General features: G+C 38.0%; 1 pseudogene; it reads left to right on the forward strand.

Annotated features, from left to right (window-relative positions):
* The first annotated feature begins 2,449 nt into the window (after positions 1-2,449).
* Positions 2,450-3,167, forward strand: LOC105483072 (large ribosomal subunit protein eL18 pseudogene; annotated as a pseudogene).
* Positions 3,168-7,228: the final 4,061 nt, after the last annotated feature.

Here is a 7,228-nt window from a genome sequence, read left to right on the forward strand (position 1 = left end):
TTGACTTAAACTAAGATAAATGTAGGCTCTGTTAGTTATTGCAAGATACTAAATTGTAAGCATTCATTCTTTCAAGAGACTACCCAAGAGCAATTAAACTGCCACTTATGTGTGTAAATAATTCAGGCATTTTTCTGTTTTCTCATTGACACTCCCATGTAAAGAGTAAATGAGGAACTACCATTTAAAGTCACTGGATAATTCAAAGACAAAGATAATTCAGGCAGACATGTAATGCACATAATTTGACTAACCTTGATGAAGTGCAAAATGTTATAATTACAGAAAGGCAGATATTACATATTTATCAGTATAAGTTTAAATGTTTCTTTTTCTTATTGAATTGTACTGGGGAGAAAAGCATAGCAATGACAAAATATATACGGAATATATTAAAATTAGTTTATTAAAGTACTTTTTGAAAAAAAGCCAAAGAAACCAACTCTGTGAAACTTCAATAAAAGGAATTCATTAGCTCACGTTAGCAAATGAAAAAACAGAATTGCCAAGCTTGGGAAAGAGCAAGAACCTATTAAATCTTAGTATTTTTTCCTGGTAAGTGGTCTCATAGTGTTTTGTGGGACGACATCATCCAATTCCTCAGTTCCAGACTCCATTCCTAGAGTCTCAACTCAATATTCAAATTTTCAGTTCAGAGAGTTGTGTTGACCTAGTTTGATATCTATTATTACCCCGGTAGTCAGAGGGACAGGGCCCTATGAACCTGTTCATGCTGTTTCTTTCACTGTCAATGAAATCAGGAAGTGAAACTTTGTCGTCAGTGTTTCTGGTCTGAAGAAAACAGTTATTCTTTGCCCAGGATCATAAGAATTTTTGATCCTTGTAAGGAACATAGGGAGCAATTAGATGTGCTATAAACAAGTCTTTATTCAATGTTTCAGTTTAGACTCATCTAATTCTTTCCATTTAAAATCTATATTATGCCAAGAAACATCACCCTTTTATGTGTCATATAATGTAAGCCAATATTAAATTAGTTAATGAAATGAAGTGTGAGAATGGCCAACTTCCTCAATGAGAAACTTGAATGCTTGTTCTGTGGATACGTCATTCTTGATTAATTCAGCTTGAACCAATGTATATTTCAAATTTATTCTCCCAGTTGCATTCTTCTGATTTTACTTCCCCTCCATACCCTGCCTCTGTCTGCACTCCCGGCAAGGTTGAGTTTGAATAATGGCTACCACAGAGTCACAGCTTCTCCAGGCTAGAAGGATGCAATAGGCATTATAATGAGTGTTTGTTGCCTTATGTCCTTAGGGTCTGCAAGTCTCAGAGATTAAGTTTTTTGGTTTCTTTTTAAATTATTATCATTTTTTGGTATTTTTCTTATACACATTATATTTACTAATGTTAAAAACTCACCAATACATCATTATAATTACTACTTTTTCATCTGTAATCATTTCCTTAGCCCATTACAGCTTAGCTCCCAGCCACTGCTTTGGCTGCACTGGCACATATTTATTACATGCATATTAGGTTTCTACATGTTACAGGCCCCGAAGTACCATGTACAGTAGGATTTTATACAATTGCTTTTCAAATAAGACAAAAAAGGGAAAAAAAATGTAGTAATAATGGCTGTTATAATCACCTGATAACTTACATGTAGCTTATTATTCTCTTGATTAATTAATATTTATTATTATCAAGAAAACTTTCCCATAATCTCCTCATTATTTATCTGTTATTAAAGAAAGACATAGCAAAATGTCCCCAACAGCCTGAGTTTCACCATCTGTGGGCACATTGCGAGGTGATGTGGGATCTTGATGAGTTTCTCCCTAACTGCCCATGGCTTCTATTTTATTAATTGGAATGTAAATCACACTGCCTTTCACCAAATCTTAGTCTAATAACCCTTTTCTAATCCCAATTTCTCTGAGAGAGCATATGCCCAGCAAAATAATTTCTAGAACTGATGTCTTAATGATTTAGACTTCTTCAAAATTGGAAGCAACTAAAAAATGAGTATCAGACTTAAGGGCGATCTCCATAGGAGGAGCTCAGGGAAATCTCTGTAGCCTGCTGCTGTTAGTTGTTTGTATTGTCTGCACATAACTCTCAAGAAAGTCTGATTGGCCTACTTGAGAACACATGACAACTTTCTTAGTCAACATAGCTGCTAAAACAAAATACTATAGACTGGGTGGCTTAAAAACAAAAATGTATTTCTCACAGTTCTGAAGGCTGGGAAGTCCAAAGTCAGAGTGCCAGTATAGTAGGGTTCTGGTGAATCTCTGCTTCGTGGTTTGCAGACGGCCATCTTCTTAATAAGTCCTCTGGTGGGATAGAGGGAGACGGGGAGAGGGAGGGAGAGAGAGAGGGGTATGGGAAGGGGAGATGCTCCTTTCTTTATAAGTAAAGAAGGAGCACCCTTTCTTTACTTGTAAGGGCACTAATGCTATCATGAGGTCTCCACTCTCATGACCTAATTAGACCCCATCTCTAAACACTGTCACATTGTGAATTAGAATTTTAACACATGAAATACAGAACACATTTCATCTTTCCGGTCCTGGCCGAGCAGGAGGCGCCATCATGGGAGTTGACATCCGCCACAACAAGGACGGAAAGGTTCCGCGCAAAGAGCCCAAGCGCCAGGATATCTACCTGAGGCTGTTGGTCAAGTTGTATAGGTTTCTGGCCAGAAGAACCAATTCCACCTTCAACCAGATTGTGCTGAAGAGGTTGTTTATGAGTCGCACCAACTGGCCGCTTCTGTCCCTTTCCCCAATGATCTGGAAGATGAAGCTTCCTGGCCGGGAAAACAAAACGGCCGTGGTTGTGGGGACCATAATGGACGACGTGCGGCTTCAGGAGGTGCCCAAACTGAAGGTATGTGCACTGCGCTTAACCAGCCGGCCCGCAGCCGCATCCTCAGGGCAGGGGGCAAGATCTTCACTTTCGACCAGCTGGCCCTGGACTCCCCCAAGGGGTGCGGCACTGTCCTGCTCTCTGGTCCTCGCAAGGGCCGAGAGGTGTACCGGCATTTCGGCAAGGCCTCAGGAACCCCACACAGCCACACCAAACCCTACGTCCGCTCCAAGGGCCGGAAGTTCGAGCGTGCCAGAGGCCGACGGGCCAGCCGAGGCTACAACAACTAACCTTGGATCCTACCCTCTTATTAAAAATATTTTGAATGCTGAAAAAAAAAAAAAAAAAAAAAAGAACACATTTCATTCATAGAACCACCAAATCAAGTGAATTCAGCAATTCAAAACCTAACTCCAAAATTATATTAATTATGTGAAGATGGAATGAGAGGGTAGGAGTCTCTAAAAGAACAGTAACTCCAGGAGGAGAAAATATGACACCTCTATTTCCTTCCCTTAATGACAGATTGAACAAATTCAGTAGATTTTAAGTCACTTTTGATCATCAGAGAAGTACAAAATCAACTCTAAACCCATCTATCTCTTCCCTAACCTTGCTTCAGAATTAGCCTTTGACTGGGGATCTGTACTAGGGGAGAAGCTATGGTCTGAAGACTGCTCCTTCTTTTCTTAATCTCCTCTTTCATCTGTTTCTAATATTGCCAAAACTAGGGAAAGTGATGCATATGCTTTATTCTTGACTGGGAAGCAATTGCAATTCTCTTTCAGTTGCTGCTACCTTCTGGCTAACACTGACACTTCTATGTGCCAGGCATCTTGGGCACATGGTAAGGGTTGTTTTTTTTTGTTTTCAGCTTTGGCAATGGGGGTGGGCAGGTGCTGTGGGCTATTCCTACTGCCTAGTCCACTGATGCGTATTTTATGTGTTATCAAGGATCTGCTTGACTTCTTTCAGCTCTTGCCAACTTAGGTGCATTTTTGAAACTGTTCCTACCAAAATACACTTAATTGGCAGGGAGCCATTTTTCTTGAAATACTAGCAAATACTTTACTGCAAGCCTAGTCATAGTCTGTAGTGTCCAGTTGATCCACACGGATACACGTAGAGCATTAATGTCATGCCAAAGAGTGGGAAAGAGGGTATTTCCTGTTGCTCCCTTTCTCTCCAGCCGTTTCTCTCCAAGCCACTACTCATCTGCTGAGCTTGTCGCAATGGCAGTTCAGCAGAACTGCCCCCTAAGCAGTGACTGAGAATGAACAACTTCCTACATGTTTCTTTGACACTTAATTCTTCGCTCAGCACCGTAAGACAGGTCAAAAAAATTAATTCTTCACAAAACTGACTTCAGTATCATTTGTTCACTTTCTGTTTACATCGTGTCAAAATACATCTATGTACAGTATACAGGAAAATCAATCCTTTAAGGTCCTATGTGTGGCAAATATTTCCCTGTTTTATAAATTAACCCCTTGAAATGTTTTACTAAAAATAAAGTTGCAATTTTTATGTAGTAAAGTGTATCTTTTTTATAATTTGGAATTGTGTTTTATGCCTCAAAATCTTTTTCTCTATAAGATTATAATTTCATTCACTTTTGGCAATCATAAAAATGCACCTGTGCAAATAGATATTTGATTCATTTGAAATTTATTTTATTGTAAGGAGAATGGTGAAGGTACTATTTTATTTTAGTAGATACCCAGTTTTCCCAGTATAATTTACTTAATAATTTGCATTTTCCTCATTGATTATAATGATCACTAGTGTATATTAAGTATCATGCTGTTTTCTTGGAAATCTACTTTTAAGCATTAATGAGCTGCTCATTTTCTAGATTCTGTATTGTTTGGTTAGTTTTGTAATTGTTTAGAATGATACATTTAAAACTGTAACATGTCCATTAACATGGCATCTTTCTAATTGCTTAAATCTTCTTACATGTTCCTTGGTAGAATTTTGATATTTTCATAATGTAAGTACAATACACTTATAAAGTTTATTTTCAAGTGTTTGTGACACAATAAGAAATATATATATTTGTTCTCTACACCCCTGTTTCTGAAACAGAGTTACTAAAACACTTGTAATTTTCTGAGTGTCAGGGATGTTAGGAATATCATTTGTTCTAATATTTGATCTTTGACCCTGGTTTGTGACACAGAGATCCTAAATCTCTTGGAATTTCCTGGGTGATGAGAGCCTCTTTTGTTTAATAAGTGACTTATAATGATCTCCCGGATAGCTTCAGGATGGGGACAGGTCACCAGAAAGACCAAGCCATGATTAGAAGTTTAGAACTTGCAGTTCCCCTTACCCACTTCCTCCAGGAAATGGACAGGGCCTGATGATCAAGTTAATAATCATTTTTATGTGATAATGTCTCCATTAAAAAAATTCCTAAAAGACAGTGTTCAGACAGCTTCTAGGTAGGTGATCACACCCACCTGCTGGGAGGGTGGTACATCTCAGCTCCCTGCAAACACAGCTCCTATGCTTCCGGATCTCAGCTTTGTACCTCTTTATCTGGCCGGTCATCTACACCTTTGACCATCCCCTTTATGATAAACCAGTAAAGGTAAGTAAGCACAGTTTCCTGAGTTCTGTGAACTGTCATTGCAAATTTGAACCTGAGGAGGGGGTTGTGAGAATCCCTGATTTATAACCACATTAGCAGTGTACATAGTTAAGTAGGGACTCACTACTTGCAATCCACATTGCTTAGGGTGTCGAGTTGTGGGACTGAACCCTTAACCTGTGAGGACTGCACTAACTTCAGGCTAGTGTCATAATTGAATTGTAGTACACCCAGCTGGTATCAGAGAATTGGTTGGTGTGAGAAAAACAACAACAACAATCTCCTATCAGAAGTATGGAGTCAGTACAGAGAAATAAGGAATGGTGTTTCTATGCTTTATTTTATGCTCTGTTGGATACTCCTCTGATTCTGTGCTTCTTTCTTCCCATAATATTTTCTAAATTATTGTTATATTTTTGTAAAAATGTCTCTGTCTTATTATTGCTACCTGCAAAATTAACAAAATATCTTATATTTAATATTTTTTCAGTTAACTGTATTGGGTCTTCCCAATGGAAAAAAAAAATCTTTAGGAAAGAGTGATAACTTTGCCTTTCGCTTTCTAATATTTATAATGCTTTTTGGGGGTGATGTTTTGAATTAATTGGTGAAGATCTTTTGAGTAATGTAAATGATATCAATTTCATAAAATGTTGTTTTTTTTCTCCTCCTCTTCCTCCTCCTCCTTTCCTTGTTGATGATGATGGAAATGTATCAAGTACTTCACTATTTCAAAAGATAAAGGCTTTGCTAACACATGTGCATGTTTGTATGTATTTATGATATATTTCGGCTTTGATCTGGAATCAAACATTATTTGTGATTTGTATATAAATATTTAATAAGTTAATATAAATAAATGTCTTAATATATTATATTTGGTTTGCTGTATATTATTTCAATATTCCAAGATTCTATTTATTGGTATTTATAGTAGATATGTCACATCACTTTTCAGAACTAATCTTGGTCTTAGTGGTGGTGTTGCTTTTAAAATGTATCTTTGCCAGGTTGCTGTATTAGCCCCGACTCTCTAGAAAGCAGACTCTGAACAAAATATTAAAGTGTTGACACATTAATTGGGATGTTCAAGTTCAGTAAAAGTGAGGAAACAAAGATAAACAAGGCAAGGAAAATTGGAAGTGCCATGATGATGGGCCATTGTTGGTCGTTACTTGATGACAAGCCAGGCAGAGACATGGCAGGTAGCTCAGGAAGTATGTTCTCCGGCCATGTATACCACTTTGCTATAGTTGTTATACCAAAATACCCAGGATCCAGTGGCTTACACAACTGACAAGTATTTTCTCACAGTTTTGGAGGGGAGAAGTCCATGATCTAGGTACTGGCAGGTTTGGTGTCTTCAGAGGCCTCTCTCCTTGGTATACAGATGTCCACTTTCTTGCTTTGTCTTCACATGGTCTTTCCTCTGTATGTCTGTATCCCTAGTGTCTCTTTGTGTGTTATAATTTTCACTTTTTGCGAGGGCATCAATCAGGTTGGATTATGACCCATCCTAACAACCTCATTGTAATTCAATTACCTCTTTAAAGACTCTATCTCCAAATAGTTACATTCTGAGATACTGGAGGTCGAGACTTCGACATATTTAAGGAAAAACAATCAGCCCATGCACCATGCAAAAGAAATTTCATTTCTGAACACTCCACAGAGGGAAAATGGAGGGAGGATCTATTTTTGTTAAACCCCCCTCATTTTCCATTGACCAAGTTCATCCCATGGGAACCTAGCTCTCCCAAATAATGATGTTTCACATAGAAGAACTTAAGG

Source organism: Macaca nemestrina, chromosome 19 (genome assembly GCF_043159975.1).
Source record: "Macaca nemestrina isolate mMacNem1 chromosome 19, mMacNem.hap1, whole genome shotgun sequence".
Lineage (NCBI taxonomy): Eukaryota > Metazoa > Chordata > Mammalia > Primates > Cercopithecidae > Macaca > Macaca nemestrina.